At 44.0% G+C, this 18,967-nt stretch overlaps 1 protein-coding gene across 6 annotated transcripts in view; it reads left to right on the top strand.

Moving 5' to 3' along the window:
* Positions 1 to 18,967, top strand: part of FARS2 (phenylalanyl-tRNA synthetase 2, mitochondrial) — a 511,516-nt gene that overhangs the window by 436,448 nt on the left and 56,101 nt on the right. The window lies entirely within an intron of this gene.

The raw sequence follows: 18,967 nt of genomic DNA, 5'->3' as shown, positions 1-18,967 counted from the left end.
TTTTGGTTTTCGTGATCTATGTAGCCATAATCGATAAAATCAGATAAGAGACCGAATGTGAATGTACAGCAGAGACTGTCAATTAGATTTCAGTACATGTCTCTCCTCATATTGCAAAGAGGACTGTCAACCTGTGTGGTGCTTATGAATTCTCATTTAATGGAAGAAGAGAATGGGAAATGTCATGTAAGTTTTTATACTTTTTAACTTCTTGTTTCAATTCTGTTCTTTGCTCGGGAGCAATTTCCTCCCTTCATTCTCATGAAAATTTAGATAAAGAGGTCTCTCTTACTCAAAAGCTGTGTGACCGTGTAGTCATCACTGGAGTTTGTGTGCCCCAAACAATCGTCACTGGCATTTGGGTGTCCATTCAGTTGTCACTGGCGTCTGCCCTGAGCCTTTTTGGTGAGCATAGATTCCAAAGTAATCAAAAGCTTTTAGATCCTAAGGTGCTCTAAGAACCGTGGTAAGAATGTATCGTGCATTATTACCACAGCAAGCCAGGAGCCAGGCCCCTCAGCGATGTGCTGGGATTTCGTCCTCTCTCTGTCTACCAGGGAAATGTGAATTCACCACTGAACTAGCACTCACCTCCTGGAGCTAAGTGATGGCAATGTCTAAAATCTAGGGGAAGCAAGGCTACCCTAGTGGCTTTTTTACAGATGAGGACATTGAAATTCTTGGAGAATGAGTAATTTGCCGAAGGCCACCCTGTGTGTAAGTAATAGAGCCTGCCTCTTCAGCTACTTTCAGTAGTTTATATGGGTTAAATTAGCATTCCTTCCTTTCTTAGAAAAGTAAGCCTACTAGAAAACTCAGAAGGCATAAAGGAAAAGAGCAGTGAATTTATCCACATAAAAATGTAAAACTTCTCAACAAGTGGATCAAGGACATATAACAAACGAGAGGATGGGGGGGGAAGGTAGAATTGCCATACCCTAATAAAAGACCACTTTTCCTAAGAAACCGCTCTTACCAGTCAGTGAGAGTGAGAAATACAGACTGCTAGTAAACCTAGGAAAATGTGCTCAGCCTCACTCATGGTTAGAGAAATGTACAAATTAATAATGATGACTTTTACTTTTTTAGTTATTGGATTGGCAAAGATCCTAAAACTTGGTAATACTCAGTGCTGTCAAATGTATAGAATAACAGGTTCTATCCATCTTCATTATTTGTGGAAGTACAGATAGGTATAATTCTTCTGGAAGGCAGTTTTCATGATAAGTACCAAAATTGAAAATATACTTACTCTTTAACCCAGAATTTACTTATTCCGTAAATATTTTACTACTTGTGTTTAAAGATGTGTGTGCCAGTATGTTCATTGCACTGTTTGATATAATGTTCAAAACTGGTCTTCAATTGAAGACTGAGTAAATAAATTATAGAATGTTCATACTCCAGAACACCAGTTGCTATTATAAACAATTACACCCAACGATAAGAAAAGATGAACAAGACATTGAAAGAGCATTGTATAGGTGATTTCATTTTCTGTTTTTATAAACACGTATATTTTTTTTGTGCATAGATAATACTTAAAAATACACAAAGGAAATTATTAACAATCATTACCTCCACAGCATGAGATTAGAATTGAGGATATCTTTTTCTCTTCAATTTATACCCCGTTTTGTATAATTCAGAATTTTTACTATTAGCATATATTATTTTTATGATAAAACAATAATTTTTAAAATGTTTTTAATTTATTTTTGAGAGACAGAGAAAGTGTGAGCAAGAGAGGGTTAGAGAGAGGGGGAGACACAGAATCCGAAGCAAGCTCCAGGCTCTGAGCTGTCAGCACAGAGCCCGACCTGGGGCTCAAACTCGTGAACTGAGAGATCATGACCTGAGCATGAGTTGGATGATTAATTGACTGAGCCTCCCAGGTGTCCCAGAATGAGTTTTAAAAATTTCTTTTGAACTGCATTGTATGAGAGGTAAAGGAAACAGGCTGAGGGGTAGAGAATAGGAGGCTGAGAGTCTCAGAGAATGAAAAGCCTTCTTTGAAAAGTACTCAAATTTCCACCCAAGGTAAGTTCACATCCGCCACAGAAGGGAATCCTAACTCAGCATGGTAGAAAACTGTGGAGATGGAAAGACATCTAATTCCATTGCACAGTGAGAATTTGGGGTCCAGTTTATTTAATAATTTAAAAATATTTATCAAGTACTCAATGTAGTACTCTCTCCACTTCCTGATAACTGCGGCAAGAATATTTTCCAAAGACACTGCTCATTATCCACTTGAGAAATTAGTATGACTGTCAATAAAGACAATATCATGAGATACCACTAAAGTTGATGATTCGCCTTTGAAGTGGTTTCAGGTCATCATTTTAATACTGTGCTCGCACACAACTTATTTTACATTCATTTGCAGACTTCAAATATCTAATCTCAGGGTGAGGTATAGCTGAATGACATTAGAGCCCCCTGATCTGTCACCGGTTTGGTGTGAAAAGTGAGAGGTCTGAAACAAATATCAAGCTACTTCTTCTACTTAAAAGCGGCCGTTATTTTTTTAGTTAAAAAAATCACCCAATGTAATTTGAATCTTAACAATAGGTTTGTGTCATGCTCTTTAGTAAAAACTCTGGATGTAGAAATCTGGCTTTAAGAGAGTTGGATTAAAATAGAGAGCAGAAGTTAAAGCTGAGTAATGATGCCTGATCCTTGCTACCCATGATATGGAGAAATCAGGGGAAAAAAGGAAAAAACACCATGGCCAAGAATACTTATTTTAGAACGATCTTACTTACAGGAGTTTAGGAAACCCTTCCAACCTGAGGCCCTGTGAGGTTTCCTCAGTGGCCTGTGGGCTACATGAGTCGTTAGGACCAGGATCTTTCAGAAACACCCCCATCCTTGGTCATTAAGGAGGGCACTTGCTTGTGTGAGCACTGGGAGTATATGTAAGTGATGAATCACTGAGTTCTACTCCTGAAACTAATCCTACACTATATGTCAACTAACTTGAATTTAAAGAAATTCGAACAAAACGAATAATGGGAAAAAAATAGATAAATAAAAATCACATTTACTTTAAATCATTTTAAAAGACCATAAGGAAGAGAAAATACATTTATAGTACCGTATTGTACTTGTTAAAAAATTTACAGGACTCATGTAGTTCAAACCTATGTTGTTCAAGAGTTAGCTGTAATTTAAAAATTAAACTGCTTAAAAATTATTTTTAGTGAACTCAGCTTTTAATTTTTTCTTGATATGAGAAAATAACTTAAATAGCTGCTAGATATTCATTTGGATGTCAACATTTCTTTTTCTTTTCAGCACTTGATGTAATAGATTGGAAAACTTTTATTTAATTCAATAATATAAGCTATTAAACAAACAAAAAAAGGAACATCCTCCATCCTAAATGGAATCTGTACAGTTCGTCAGCAGGCTCTAGGGGCCACTAGGAGCCTCAGGTCACCCCCACCTGGTTGCCGGGACTGGCCCGCACAGAGTGAAGCCACTTGATCAGAGTACCCAACAGTAGAGATCGGCCAGTCTAATGTTTCAGGAACAAATAACCTGAAGATCTCTGCCACGTAATCCAACAAAAGTGTATCTCTTACACTGGGAGCTGGGATTTCCCCTCTCAGCCACTACTGGGACAGCCAAGGAGGGAATTGTGGGCATGATTGCAGGCTTGGCCCAGCTCACCTGCTCAGACTATTACAGGGCCCTCTCAGCTGCATGGAGCAGACACAAGGAAGTCTCCCATGTGTCTCCAAAGAAAGGAGAAGTGATTGATAGGTGAACAAGGAGTCTTTTCCACAAGAAGTCAAAGGCACTGGCATTCACACCCCTGCTGTGCTTTTCAATTACTCTGGCTGCTGGGACGGACTATACACCAAAGTAGACTGCAGTTTCATATGATCTTTGAGGTGTTACCAGGGCCTTGTATGAGTGCACCCTCTAGCAACAGCCTAAATGGGCGGCACTGAAGAGGTAGGATTACTTCCCCTCAGTGAGCCTGCTACCAGGATTCCTCGAGACTCCCCTGTGACCCTCTCTTGGTCTCCGTCAGGAGCTTCCTCTCTGGTCTCCTATCCCGTTCCCTCGCCTTGAAACCTACTGATCTAAAGGATGCTTGATTCGTGTTTAGAAAGCTGTTTTGATATCACCCCCTTACAGAGGTATTTGGTGGTTTACCATCGTCTATGGTTTTGCTACTGAAACTAGTCCATGGGCCAGCAGCATCCCTTGGGGTCTTGTTAAAATGCAGAGTCTCAGCCCCGCTCCAGACCTACTGAATCAGAATCCACGTCTTAACAAGAAGATCCAGGGGCATGATTACGTTTCCTGTTGAAATGAGGATGTCAGACACACAGACATCTACAAGGGATTTTAAAGTTTTAAAGCACTTATCCAGGGCACCTGGGAGAGATAAGCATCTGACGCTTGATTTCAGCTGAGGTCATGATCTCACGTTTCATGGGTTCAGGACCTGCGTTGGGGTCCATACTGACAGTGCAGGCCCTGCTTGGAATTCTCTCTTTCTCTCCACTTCTCGCTGTCCCTCCCCCACTCGTGTGTGCATACGTGCACTCTCAAATGAATAAACATTTTTAAAAATAAATAAAAAATAAAAAGCGCTTATCCATAGCACTGGTTCTCAGATTTATTAGCACATTCGAACTACTCAGAGACCTTTTAAAAATTGCTAACACCCAGTTTGCAGGTCTGGAGTGAGGCCTTGCACCAAGATTTTAAAAAGATCCCGGGTGGTTCTGTCCTGCAGCAGAATTTGAGAACCACTGCTGTAAAGGTGACATTCACAGCCACCATGAGTGTGTCCGCAGAGCCTTCCCACGCTATTTCACTGAACTTTGGACTGACCTCTGATCCTCCAGTACATTCTGCACTTCTATAGAAAGTGCAGTTCCAGTCTGTCACCAGAAGTCACCAGGCATTCTCCAAGTCTCCCCTACCAACTGCAGAGGGCTTAGGACCACCACGTCCAAATTTAAAATGCCAAAACTACAAGGCATGGAAATCCAAATACATTAATTTACTAAATTGTCCATTTTAAGTGTCTTCCTGATGGATAGAATTTAAAACTCAATTTCCCCAGATGACAGCATGAGGTTATCTTATTATGCTACCAAGTACCATAATTGCTTTTATTCTTTGTTGAACATCAAAAACATGATAGATAATGAGAAGGATGTGTTTGCTTTTAAGTAACTTTGAGGGTTATATACAGAGGGATCTTTTTCAAAACATGTGATAATATTCTTTTAATTACTCTCACTGCTTCAACTCACTGAAAACTTGTGATTGCTGACACATGTGTGAGAGACACCTGGCTTTGGGGACAGAATCAAATAAAGGTCCTCTTTGTTACGTCTCCTGTTGAAATGAGGATGTCAGACACACAGACATCTACAAGGGGATTTTTTCCTGCCAGGCCTGCAGTTCACAGAGCCCCCGCTTCGTGGGAAAGACGCTCCTGTCACCCCGGCGCCTGACAGAGAGCCCTGCTCATAGGTAAATCGTGTTCCTTCCCGAATGGCCTCCAAAGAGAGAAATAACCTTTCTTTCTGCTTTTATATGAGCAAGGTGTTAATTTCACCAAGACTTTTATGGGCACAACAAGCAGTTGTTGCTCTTCTGTGTGAACATTAAATAAGATTCAGGGTCTGAAAAGCCTACCTCAGAGGCTCAGAGGATCTATGGGATTTGCTGGGCTGTGGCAGACAAATGGACTGCCAGTCTGTGACGAGCTAGCAGTCACGGTGGGCCCTGGAGTCGGGAGGCACAGGATCCTCTAATTCTTTGGGATTACCTGGGCTCTTCTGCTGGCAACCTTTGGAGAGTTAGAGCCTCGTGTGTGCCTGTCTCTGGAAGGGCCGCTGGTGACACACGGGGAATCCCGGTATTAGCTGCTCTGCCTCTGGCTGCGGGGCACATTGCCCTCAGCACGGGGCTCTACACAGCCTAGAGGCGGGCTGCTTTTCCATTACAGAAGCCTGCAGGTGAATGATGTCGTAGGCGAATACAAATACCTGCTCTCGGGCCTTCATATTGGCTCTTACCAGACCACAGACACCACACACAACAACTCTGGACAGGTGCAAATAGAGGACTCTACTGACACTTCAGAAACTTCAGAACTCGGAGCAACGATGCTGATGTCAGGAACTGATGACCATGGCGCTGGCCGATACCTTTGCTTTGCGTTTTCTGCTAGCTTCATCCCTAAAAGAATAATAGGAATGGAGAAGAATTAGTCATTAAATGAAATAAATTAAAAGCAGGGAGCCATTAACGTTATGTCAACTTTAAGATAACATGAGTAAGTAAAGGGGCTAATTGAAATTCTTGATATATTCTAATAAGAACTTTTTATTAAGTTATTTGTGCTTTAGTGGTTACTTGTGGCATGTGGTTGAGTGCAGCACTCTTCATTACTCACTTTTATTAACACAATAAATATTAAAACAGATCTTGAGAGCAATAATGCGGTGAGAAATAGATGTGTGACTTGTCAAATATAAAATAAGGCAGTATGTAATATGTGTGCTCGTACCATTTTCAAATTCATATTGGCTACTTCTTAACCTAGTCTAGCCTTTCTCTTCTGTTTTATTATATTGTTGTTCTTGACATCCCGCTGTATTCAAATTTTACGCTAACTTATAAAATGTACCCCAAAATGGGGGACTTTTGAAAGCTCGTGGTACATTTCCCTCTTAAGTGTTTCATTAAGAGTAATAAGATCAACAGCAAAAACTTTTAACATTTTTCTCCCTATTGGGGATTATGTTTTATGCTTTTTCATTGGGATCCCAGAAACATTTTAAAGTGTTCCTTTAGCAAAATATATACTCAACCAGATTTCCAGTATTGTTTTCTTTAATCTTGAAAAAAAATAGCAAACTTTTTGGGGAGACAGTATGTGCGGAGATAATGACATCTATTTTAAAAAATCAGCCTTAATTAATTGGAATGTTCTATGAAGTGTATGTTCTGATTAGTTCAATATTTTTAGTAATGAGAATTAATACAGAAAACCTTTTAGTTTCTCTTCCTATTGTTCATCTTTCTATGATGATATGTGTACTTTCGACCATAGTAAGTAGATAAAATTTAGTTTTAACTTTTCTTTGATAATTGAAATGTTTTTCTGATGGGCTATGATCACAGGTGAATACCTAGAACTTGTAGAAAGGCCATTCACTAATTTCATGAATTAATTTAAGTCAGCTTTTATTGTAAAACTTTAGAAGGTCAGGGGTTTGGGGCTAAGGTTGGACTGTCCCTAAGCCATATTAAGAACTTTTTATTTGTTTAAAAACAAATGCTCAGTCTACCATCTTCTAAAAGTGAAATAAGACAGCAAAATAAAGCTTGTCTGAGAATTCTGGTCACTTGGACTTTAGTTAATTAAGACTTTTGATGAAGGTTTTGGTTTTCCCTTCCCTTCAGTGCCCTGCCATGTCCCCAGACACTGGGGACAGAGATAATGAGACGGGGGAGGCCTAAGCAGGAGGGCTCCTGTTGGTGAATCCTGCAAGGGACCAGTGGTTCTGGAAGGCCCAGCTGGGCTCTTCTTTTGTGTACCCTCTGTCACTGTCCCCACAGTTGCCCCTTGGGAACACCAGAAAATTCCACAGAGAGGGACTTCAGCAGAATTTTTATACCTACTGGTCTGGTTTTATAGATACTGGTTTTTCAAGATTTTTGACATCCTTCTACTTCAGAGTGAAATGAGGTCTTCTAGGGCTTAAAAACTTCCACAGGCAAAATTTAAAGGGAGGAAGGGAAGGAAATTATATAGGAACAAAGTATTTTCCTTTAAATTCTCATTTAATAAGATTCAGACAAATGTTAAAAACAGATGTAGCTGTCAGGTCGTGTGGCTTGTCTGTCATGGTTCCAAAGAATGATGAACCTCCAGTAGGCCCCTGCAGTGGAAGCTTTTCACCCTGTTAGGACTGTAAAGACATAAACTTAACTCTGATCAACCCCATCACTTCAGCCAACAAGTTTTTGTTGTGTGCCTCCTGTCTGCTAGGTGCTGAAAGGTCCCCACTCTCTGTTGCTCAAGATGCAGTACACTGATTTGTAAAATAAGGCTTGTGGACCCCTGGGGGGTCTCTGGTGGGCACACTAATGGGTCTATTGGCAGCTGACAATTTTAGAGGAAATGTAAAATAAAAGATCAATTGAGATTTTTGCAGGTTCCCATTGTATTCTTACTAATGGATCTATAGACAGCAGGTCTGTGTGTTATCCCCAAGCTCTGGTTATGAGACAGGGCACCTTCCTTTATTTGTCCAAATGTGATTTTATCAGTCTCCTACTCCTATCCCCACCCCACCACCACGCCTGCCTCTTCCACACACTTAACACCATATGGCCTGAAGGCCTTGCGAATTTGGGACCGAGCACTCTTCAGCCACAGCACACGGGTCACAGCTGGGATGTGCTCTGTGTCCAAGCCTGGATCCCTTGAGGGCAGACAGGTCCTCCCCTGCTTCTGTGCAGAGCTGGGCATGAGGATCTTTCCCAGGTCCGGAAGCCTCCACTTTGCTGTTCAGTCCACACTGCATCCCTGAGCTCTCCCAGGGGTCCTGCCACCCCTGGGAGGTGCTGTGCTGACATGGACCACTGGCTTCCCTTTCTCTCAGGACCCTCCAAACCTGCTATACCTTCATCACCTGCCCCCCTATTCTGCCTCAAACCCGCTGCCTTCCTCCCCCTCTGCCCACTGCCTTCCCTGGGAAATCCTGTATCTCCTCCCTTGAGTTAGAAACACGGTGCTGCGCTATCCTTTCTATGACTGATGGTTGATTAGAGTGTTGTTGGGTTTGTTTTTTTTATTTTAACATTGGTCAGATTCTTTTTTCTTAGTATGTCATAGTGATACGGGGTATTAAATATTTAACATATGCTTCAAAGACTGTCTTAGTTACTTAGCTATCTACAAATATATTTTCACTTCATTTACAAGTTAATATTTACATATGCTAAATTTACATCTGCTAAATTTATATACGGCTTTTTCTTTAGTGGCTGGATCTGGGGTTCAGAATGACTCATTGAAGTCCCAAAGAAAAGGGGGAAATAATGTAAATCCTTGAAATCAAATCAACACACAAATGGTAATAGTCAACAGCTTTATAATGTGAGCATGGATGGTCAGTCTATAAGTCAGATGATTTCCCAAAAACAGCCAAAAAAGAAACATACAAATAAGAAGTATGATAATGAATATCTAAAATTTTGAACTTATTTTCACTGGGAGGCATTCAACCCCAGCTTTGGCAATTATTAATCTTGGTAAATAGTTTCCTTCTCTGTAAATGCAGATGATAATGGAGCTTAACTCAGAGTTGTTGTAGGGAATATATGAGTTAATATATGTGGAATGCATATGTACGCACTTATATGCTGTCTGTTATTGTTACTACTATTATTATCAATGTTATTAACATAAGACAGGCATAGTGATCTCTATAAGCTTATTAGAATTTCAGAACAAATGAAAATATTGATGCTTTTTGCACACAAGTGATAAATGTTGTCATTAAAGATGAAGAAGTGGGGCCTCCTGGGTGCCTCAGTTGAGTGCTGACTTAAGCTCAGGTCATGATCTTGCAGTCCGTGAGTTCTAGCCCCGCATCCGGCTCTGTGCTGACAGCTCACAACCTGGAGCCTGCTTCAGATCCTGGGTCTCCCTCTCTCTCTCTCTGCCCCTCCCCAACTTGCACTCTCTCTCTCTCAAAAGTAAAATAAACATTAAAAAATGTTTTTAAGATCCATGATCTTTGTAGCAATAGCATCTCAGTTGTCTTTATGCCTTTTTCAAGCCCAGCGATTAATTTTGACTATTGTTCTAAATTCTCCAGTTCAGTTATGTTGCTTGTTATCTGTTTTGATTGATTTGACTATTGTTCTGAATTCTCCAGTCCAGTTCTGTTGCTTGTATCTGTTTTGATCAATTCTTTAACTGTCACTTCTTCCTGGAATTTCTTTTGGGGAGATTTCTTCTGTTTCATCATTTTGGCTAGCTTTGCGTCTCTGGTAAGTTTTAAAGGCTTGTTATGCGCTCTGCACCTGCGAGTACTCCTATATAAAGGAGGCTCATACACTGTCCAGGGTCTGGGCGTTCAGGAAGTGTTCTTTTAAGCGTGTCCCTTGGTCTTTCGTTGTGACTTTGGTTATTTTATTCCCCTACTTGTAGTGATGTTTGGACTCTCCACCATGCATGCTTTGGTTTGTTCCTTGAAGTAGCCCTATGAGGCTGTCTTCCTAGTAGACTCCCATCTCCTTTCCTCCCAGACTCTTGAGGCTCAGAGTCTTTTGGCTTCAGCCCTTCTTTGTTTGAGAGATGCAGGTGGGTAGTATGGATCTCCCATTTCTCAGCCATCTTGGCTCAGCTCCTAAAATTTTTTTTGAAAAATAGATGAAATAACCAGAATTGTAGCAGTATCACTCAAGAGTTGTAAAAGTTTGTGCAAGTTACAGTTTGGTCAAATAAACCATAAAATAAATAGCAAATGTGTCAAAAACCTGAAAATTTCAAAACATGAAATTATCATTTTTTTAAGTCTGCAGCATTAGCATTAGGAGATCCAAATGTTTCAACTTAACATGCTCAGAGGCAGGGCAGAGGAAGCTGCTAAGTGACAGCGGCCGGCAGCCGCACGCTCTCGGTGGTGTCCTCTGTGGAGAGCAGTTCTGCTCTGAGTAAGTCAGCAGTCACTCCACTCTGCTTCCTGCTGGAGCCGCTGACAGCACCTCCCCGCATGGGTGTAGGGGCCAGGGTGAGGAGGAGGGTGGGGGGACGGGGCACGCGGATGAAATACTGGGTAACTTTTTCTTGTATCTGTCCCCTCAAACTCAAGCCATGAAGTGACTTCCATTATTTAGTTAATGATTATCCCAGGCATGCTGTAGATTGGAAAGAATACTTACTATCATTACTAACCCACCATGACCTGATCAGAAGGAAAGGGCTTCTATCCAAGAAAGAGACTACACCCAAATTTAGGATGACACACCGGCAAGCCCTGGTGGAGTGTTGATCACTTGCTTCTTGTGTCCTGTGTGCATGGAAGCCCCCTCACCCCAAGAAAGAATGACAATGAGAGAGAGACTGTGGGCACTGCCTTCCCGGTTCTATCCTGAGGCTGGCTTTTAAAGAAAAGGGTACCTGCAAAGAATTTTTGTTCACCTATGTTCTTTTTTATGAGATATAATTTATATCCTACAAAATGCACCAATCTTAATTCTTCACGTCTTTGAGTTTGGGCGGTTGTATATACCAAATATCTACCATTGAAAATAAGACCTAGGACATTTCCATCACCCTAGAAAGTTCCCTTGTACCCCTTCCCACTCCTCATCCCTCCCCTCCAAGACAACGACTCTAACTTCAGTCACTGTAGGGGAGTTTTTCCTGCTCTTGCACTTCATAGAAATGGAATTTGATTGATTTGCTCCATAAGTTTTGAAGTAAGGGTTCAGCGAGAAGGATTTCCTGGTGACAGGGAGCGTGCTGGCAGAGAGCCGCTCCGTGATTTCAAACACTTAACAGAATCATGGAGACATAGTCAGCATTTTGAATAGCCTGAACCTGTCACTGAAATATTACACTTTTTAACTCTGCAGGTAGGATAATGGAATTCATTAAAAACAAAAACAAAATCAAAACTGAACTGCAGTGCAAATGGCTTCGTATCTAAAAGTTTATGTCTTTCCTTGTGTTTCTTTTCTCTCTACTCATGGGAAAAGGAAATCGGGAAACTCGGAAGGTCAGAGTTGCTAACTACATCCAAATGCTGCTATAGGAAATACTTTGTAGAAAGAAAGACAATCCAAACTTATGAATCCACCTACTGCTTTCCTCCTCCTGAATCAGACACATTTAACCTTCTAGTTCCTGACTGTCTCCTGCTCATGGATTTACGATCTGACTGATTCCAGACATAGTTTCCAATGAGGAAATTCATGGTGACCTATGGATGGATCCCCATGCCTACCACTAACAAAGCCACCAGACACTTGCCCTTGGGCCAAACCATAGTAATTGCTCTTCAGAATTTTTATTCTAGTAGAAATAAAGAGTACTGCTAACAGGGTAATGGTTATAGTTGGCGTTTCTGAGACTCACTTTGTGGCAGGTCCTTCCTCAGAGCCTCGCTTCCTGTAATGCTCCCCGTGGGTCAGTTTGCTGTCTCCAGCGTACACTGAGAGGACAGAGGGGCTTAGTGACCAGAATGGCAGAGCCATGGTCACTGTGTCATTCCCGCTGGGTCAACACAGACACTAGAAAGGGGGCCATGGCACGAGCTCACATGTCTGCACTGAGCAGGTACCTTGCTGAGAGGGTTCTTGCTGACAGCAGCCAAAAATAATACTTACTTCAAAAATAGTTTCAGATTTATCAGCCAGCGTTTCTTCACCTTTTAAAAAATCACCAAATAATACCTGTCCATCTGTGTGATAAATGCCCTGAAAGTGGTCCTTGGATGCCAAGAACTGCTGCTCCAGCCAGAGAAGTTACCAGTTGATTGAGCAGGCCCGGCAAGTAGGAAGAGCGGGAGCTGTTTGTTTCCTGCAAAAACGGAAGCGCTTGAGGGCCTCAGTCTTCAAAACCCGGGGAATCTCCTTCCCCTCCTCTACTCTCCTTATGGCTCCTGGGTTTCTATATAATCTCTCCACACATAGGCCAGAGGCATCACTTGGGATGAGAACAGGGAAGTGTGTTGAGGGAACCCCTTTTTTTTAAGTTTATTTATTTTGAGAGAGACAAAGACCGCACAAGTCAGGAACAGAGAGAGAGGGAAAGAGAATCCCAAGCAGGCTCCGCGCTGCCAGCACAGACACAGTACTAGAACTCACAAACCACGAGATCATGACCTGAGCCGAAACCAAGAGTCAGACACGTAACTGCCTGGGCCACCCAGGCGCCCCTGGGAGCCCCTCTTCCATAAGCTCCTCCCCAGCTTTCCAGGTATGCCGGCCAGACATACCGCTGCTGCGCCGGGCTCTCCAGCTCCTGATTCCTCCTCCGCCGCCATCCCCCGACGTGAGGCTCCTCTCCCTCCTGCTTGCCCACTCCTCCAGCGTCAGCAGCCACCCTCTTCCCCCAGCTCCTTGCTCTGCTTCCACAGCAGGCTTGTCTAGAGCCTCAGCCCCGCGTCTCCAGCTGCCTGTACCGCGGATTGAACATGCGTGAATGGCGCTCCTTTTGTCCTTCTGACCTCTTACCCTTCTAAATGGCTTTGGCCTTCTCTGCATCACCTGGGTGTGGGACCTCATCCTTACCTCCCCACCCTCTCCTCCCATCTGCCATCCTTTCCTGGCTCACTTTCATCCCTGCCTTTACTTCATTTCGCTGGCATTGTCAGCCCAGGGCACGCATGTTCTTGTTACCTTCTGTTACAGCTACCACTTCAGCAGCCTCCAGCTTGCTTCCCTTTGCCTGTATCCTGACCTTCCTAATTTCTCCTAAACACTGCTGTCCAACTAATCTTCCTAGAAGACAGACCTGGAAACCCCTCCCTGCTAAGAAGTGCACGGTGGTTCTCCAGGGTGTCTACCAAAACCCAAGTGACTTATTCTAATGCCCAGGGCCCTTTCGAATCTGCCTAGCTTAGTCAGCTCACATTGCTCTAACAAGAATACCATAGAATCATGGCTGAAACAACAAACTTTTATTCCTCACTGTTCTGGAAGTTCAGAGTCTAAATCAGGAGGCCAGTATGGTTGGGTTTTGGTGAAAGCTTTGTTCCTGGCTTCCTCACATGGCGGGGGGCGGGGGTTGGGTCTCATCCATTATTTCCTTATAGGGGCACTAATCTCATCATGGCAGCGCCACCCTCATGACCTCACGTCACCCTAATCTAACCTCCCAAAGACCCCACCTCCAGATACCCTCACATTGGGGTTGAAATTACAACATAAGACACAGACATTGAAAGCATAACACTGTCGTAGTCTCAGTGTTATTTTCTTTTGTTTTTCCACTTACCTAGCTTCTGCTCTAGCCACTGGGAATGCGCTGCTTCTTAAACACAGGTGAGCACCTCACCTGTTGCTCATGCCTGTCCTTCAGCATCTTCCCCCTCTCTGCTTGTTGAGCTCCTTCTTGCCTGTCTTTCACTGGCCATCTTGAATGCTTATTTCCCTGTCTCTTGTGCTCTCTCCCCCCTCTTAACCTCAATCACACTTTGCAGTTCATTCCTTGTTGATGATCATTATCTTAGCCTTCCCTGTTCAACAGTGACAGGATTACCTTCCTCCCTCTGTTAGATGGCAGTCTCTCCAAGGGCAGGGGCTATGTCTTGGTCACTGTCACATCCCTCTCACATGGTAGACCATCAGGCAATAGTTCTTGAATTAAATGTGACCAGTGCTGTCCCCATTAGTTCAGATCTGCCCTGCCCCCATCCCACCATGGTGATGCTGACTTCCAAGAACCTTGCAGGTCACTGGGCATGGCTGGAAGCCTGTGCTGCTTACTTGTCATGAATGAGCCCTGAGAGTAGCCAGCAAGGAGGTTCTTTAAAACCTGGGGCTCTGTCCGTTGTTGGCTTTCCAACAATAAGACCATATTTAACTTGCCTTTGAACAAGAGCTTTGGCTACTATGCTTTTGTAGTAAGCAAGCCATTTGCTAATCCTGGCCACCTTTTACCTTCCCCGTGTCGTTCCTTATTGTTTATGCCTGAAGACTACGTTCTGCATACTCCTGCCATCACCCTTCTGCTATTCATTCTCTTACTACTTCTTCAGCCTTGAGTTTTGCCAGATGTTGCTGGATGAGGTGACTGGAAGACATTGACATTGAAAGCATAACACTGTCATAGTCTCAGTGTTATTCCTCAGTGGAGGAAATGGCAGTCTTTCCATCCATTTTACGAAGGTCCCAGTGTTTCCATCCTGCAGTCGGCAAACCTGTAATAAAGACTCAGCAGATACAGCCTCGCTTTCTCCAAACTGCTTGACAAACCAAAATGTTCTGCTTTGTTTTAACAAAGGCACCATCAGCCCAGGACCTTGTAAGTGCCTTTTCTCACTCACTTTTATTCCATTGTGTGTCCTTTCCCGCTTTCTTTTATTAGGGACCTGCTTGATATCATCACCCTGTTGCCATATTTGCTGAAAGAAACGAATGTGTCTGCGCGGTCTCCCATGGACCCATCAGTGCTTAGCAGCGTGGTGCTGGTGACATGGGTTTCACTCCTAAAAGCAGCTTCTCATTAGCAGTTGGGGAACAGCCATTTTTCCAGTAGTACCTGGATTTGAAAAACAAATTCAGCATCTGAAAGTGAAGTCAGAAGTGAGCTCTAACGCAGTACCAGGACCTCAGACAACATGCTAAGCATCAGAAAACCTTGATGCCAGTGCCAGTTTCACCTCCTGCAGATGTATGACCTTACAGGACGCTTCGTTGCTCATGGTCAGATACAGACCATGGAGATCACCTCCTCCAGCCCAGGCCCGCAGACTTGCTCCAGGTCACACAGAGCATTTTGCAGGACACTCAGAACTAGAACCTTCGTCTTTTTGGCCTAGTCTAGGCATTTCCTGCTCATGAAACCTTTCAAAACACAAATGTCTTCCTTAGGAGTAGATGGTGAGGAGCACCTCCCCACTTCCTGAGGTAGAGAAGAGCAAATGAGAAACGTGTGTGTAAGTTGACCTTGAAGATCCTGAAGCTCCGTGCTTTTCCTGTACAGGAGCTCATTCCCCTGCTTTCGTTCACCCAGCCTCCCATTGCACATCTCACGTAGTCCCCGCCATGTCCCAGGCACTTTGTTAGGCTCAGGGGGTCCCAGAGATGAGCAAGGCTCAGTGCCTGCCCTCAAGCACCCCACGTTCCAAAGCAGAAGGCAAGCCTTTATCAGGTAGTTGGGGTGCAGAGGATACCTACTCTAATTAAGGGATGCACTAAGCACTGTGGAGCACAGGGAAGGAAGGCATTGGTTATTAATTCCTTATCGTCAGGATATTAGGAAGTGCCTAACAGGAAGGGGACATTCGAGTTAAACCTTAAAGAATGTGCAAGAATTCACGAGGTGGAGCAGGTGGGGACGATGTTGTGGGTGGAGTGAAAACTCATGGCCCTGGAAGTTTACAGTATATCTGCTGAGCAGTGAACAGTGTGGTGTGGTGGCAAAATGCCTGGGCAGAAAGGTTTTGTACATGGTCTTCTAAGTAACGAGCACTTATTGTGGAAAAAATAACCATTTTTTTTGTTAGAAACTTCCATTCCTTAGATTGGCCCAGGAATATTGGATTTCCTTGTGGTTCAAGCCTAAATCTATATATCTATATTTGGATCGATTCTGTCCTTCTCTGCCTTTTTTTTTTTTTTTTTTTTTTTGCCTTTTACTCTATGTGTATTTGAAATCAGGGGTGCCTGGGTGGCTCAGTCACTTAAGTGTCCGACTTCAGCTCAGGTCAGGATCTCATTTGTGGGTTTGAGCCCCGTGGGAGGCTCTGTGTTGACAGCTCAGAGCCTGGAGCCTGCTTCAGATTCTGTGTCTCCCTCTCTCTTTGCTTCTTCCCTACTCATACTCTGTCTCTCTTTCTCTCTCAAAAATAAATAAATATTTTTTAAAAATTGTATTTGAGATCAGATGGGCACTGCTGGCCAGCCCTGGTCACCTCTCAGTAGGTCCCTGCATGGTCAGTTAGCTTCAGCTTGTCCCTTGGTTTCACAGGCACCACCCCAGGCAGTTATGCTGAAGGGAAAATGGTGAAAACGGGGTGGGCATTCGAAGTGCTTCAGTGTAACTTATCAGAGATCATGTGTGCCCACTGAATGAGAAAGTTCTGGACGGACAGTTGCCGAAGCTGAACTCCGGGTGCTGCCCCTTGGCAGTTTTTCTACCCCAGTGGCTACTGCACCACCCCTGGCTGAAAAAGGATAGAAAACGTGGTTGCATTAACCAGCGTAGAGAGGAATCCGAGGTTCAGTTGGGGGCGGCTGACGTGCACCATGAAAAGAAAATTCCATCTGCAGTATTTCTGATTGACAGTGAATGAGACACTTAGATCTTAAATATATCCTTTCCTTTGATGGAAGGCTTCTAGAGTTTGAAAATTTGTTTGCAAGTTGTTAATGCCTGTGTCACGGTTTTGGGAATAAGGCTGCTAAGGCCCGAAGGCAATGGACTTGAGACCCAGAAGAAAATGATGATTTCCTATTTATGTTCCATAAGGATGTGTCCTGCGTGCATGTGTATGTGTACGTGTGTGTGATGTGTCACTCCCTCGGATATAGTGGAGATGTAGGGAAGGCTCTAGAGCCCCAGGGAGGCATTTTCAGCCATGATTTTCCACCGTCTTCCCTTGTTAGCTGAGTGAGCTTCTCAGCTATTGGTGAGTGCTCATATTAACCAGCACTTCTCAGCTTGCCCGGGATGAGGGGAAAATCCTCTGAAATCAGCCATTCTCCTGTGGGCTGTTAAAGCTGCTTTGACATGTGCACATCACTCAGGTGGGCTGTTTTCATTTAAAATCCTTGGTCATCACTGGCCGACACAGGCTCCTTGGCTCCTGAGGGGTGCCTGGTGAGGCAGCCCTCTCTCTGGCAGCTGTCAGATCCTGTAGCTGTGCAGGAAGGCATTTTGGCTTTCTGAGCCTCCCAGCTTCATACTAGCTAGGTTTGACACCTCCAGCGCCCTCAGATGTGATGTAGACAGGTTCACCTGCTCATATAATGCCATGTGGCCAAAGCTGTGTCCCTCACTTATCAAGGAGGTGACTTACTACAGATCACTATGATAAGACTATTCGAGTATCCCAGGGAAGTCAATCACAAATGAGTCTAAATGGGACCCTTTATATACAGTGAACTTCAGAACTTCTACTCAGGCCAAGATAGGGTAACAGAGAGTGAATTTACCTTCCCACCTCAGAAGACTAAAAGTCTAGACAGAATATACGAAACAGTGGTTTGCAGACATTGGACCGAAGGTAGACAGAGGGGCAGACCCTGCAGTCTTCCCAGCTCGCTGCTGGCTGTTGCACAGAGAAGGGGACCCAGACAGAGCCCAGGAGCCTCCACACTCAAGAGACAGAGTTATGGAATCAGAGGCCAAGGCAGCTGGAATTCTCTAGGCAGAGTCCAGGAGGGGGCTGAGCTTCCCAGAAAGTGAGCTCTGGGCGTCTGCAGAGGATTTCCCTTCAGTCCTCAGTGGGTATTGCTCAGCACTTAGTGTGAGGAAGCTACCAGCAACTGAGGAAAGAACCACAGGAAAGGAACAGACAGAACAGTCCCTGAGGTCCTACAGGGTGGGAATGGTTTTTGTTCCCACCAGCCAGAGTAGGAAAACCATGATGATGATAGTCAGAAGAGTAATCCCTCAGTGTTGGGGGAAAAGGAGCCCTAGACTAAAGGCTGCCCTGGTCCTGACCAACAAAGCTAGAATGCAAGCTTCAGGCGCCTTGGAGAGATGACAGATTCTAGGACAGGGGCGGAAATACTAAGATGAGCCTGAAGTATACTGTAGTGCCGGAAGAAGAAGGAAGGGCTCAGAAAAAGCCATGGAATTCACTCTCCCAATGACATCTCTGGAAAGTAGCAGAGCCATGGTTCAAACTAAGGGATACCTGCCTGTCAAGGCGGTAGTCTTCCGATGCAGTGCCTGCCTCTCCCTCCAGCCCCCTGCCACCCATCCCCTCCCTGCTCTCCAATCCTGAGCCAGTCAGCAAAGCCGGGGAGAGCTCCTTCACTCATTCTGCTGAATGGCTGCTCACATGCGCATCATCCAGCATGCACCGACAAAGCTGTGACCAGGCATGCTTGGTCCCAAAGCTGACGCTGCAGACAGTGCATGCCTGTACCGATTCCAGTACCTCTCCCTAAAATGGAGCAGGCAGAAAGCACACTTCTAGAACTGTCACCGTCACCAGTGTGATGTGTCCATTCGATAAGCTTTCTGAAAGAAAAAGAAAGCCGAGGGACAGCGTATGACCTGATC

The sequence above is a fragment of the Suricata suricatta genome, chromosome 7 (assembly GCF_006229205.1).
Source record: "Suricata suricatta isolate VVHF042 chromosome 7, meerkat_22Aug2017_6uvM2_HiC, whole genome shotgun sequence".
NCBI lineage: Eukaryota > Metazoa > Chordata > Mammalia > Carnivora > Herpestidae > Suricata > Suricata suricatta.
This window is presented reverse-complemented; position numbering and strand designations above follow the sequence as displayed.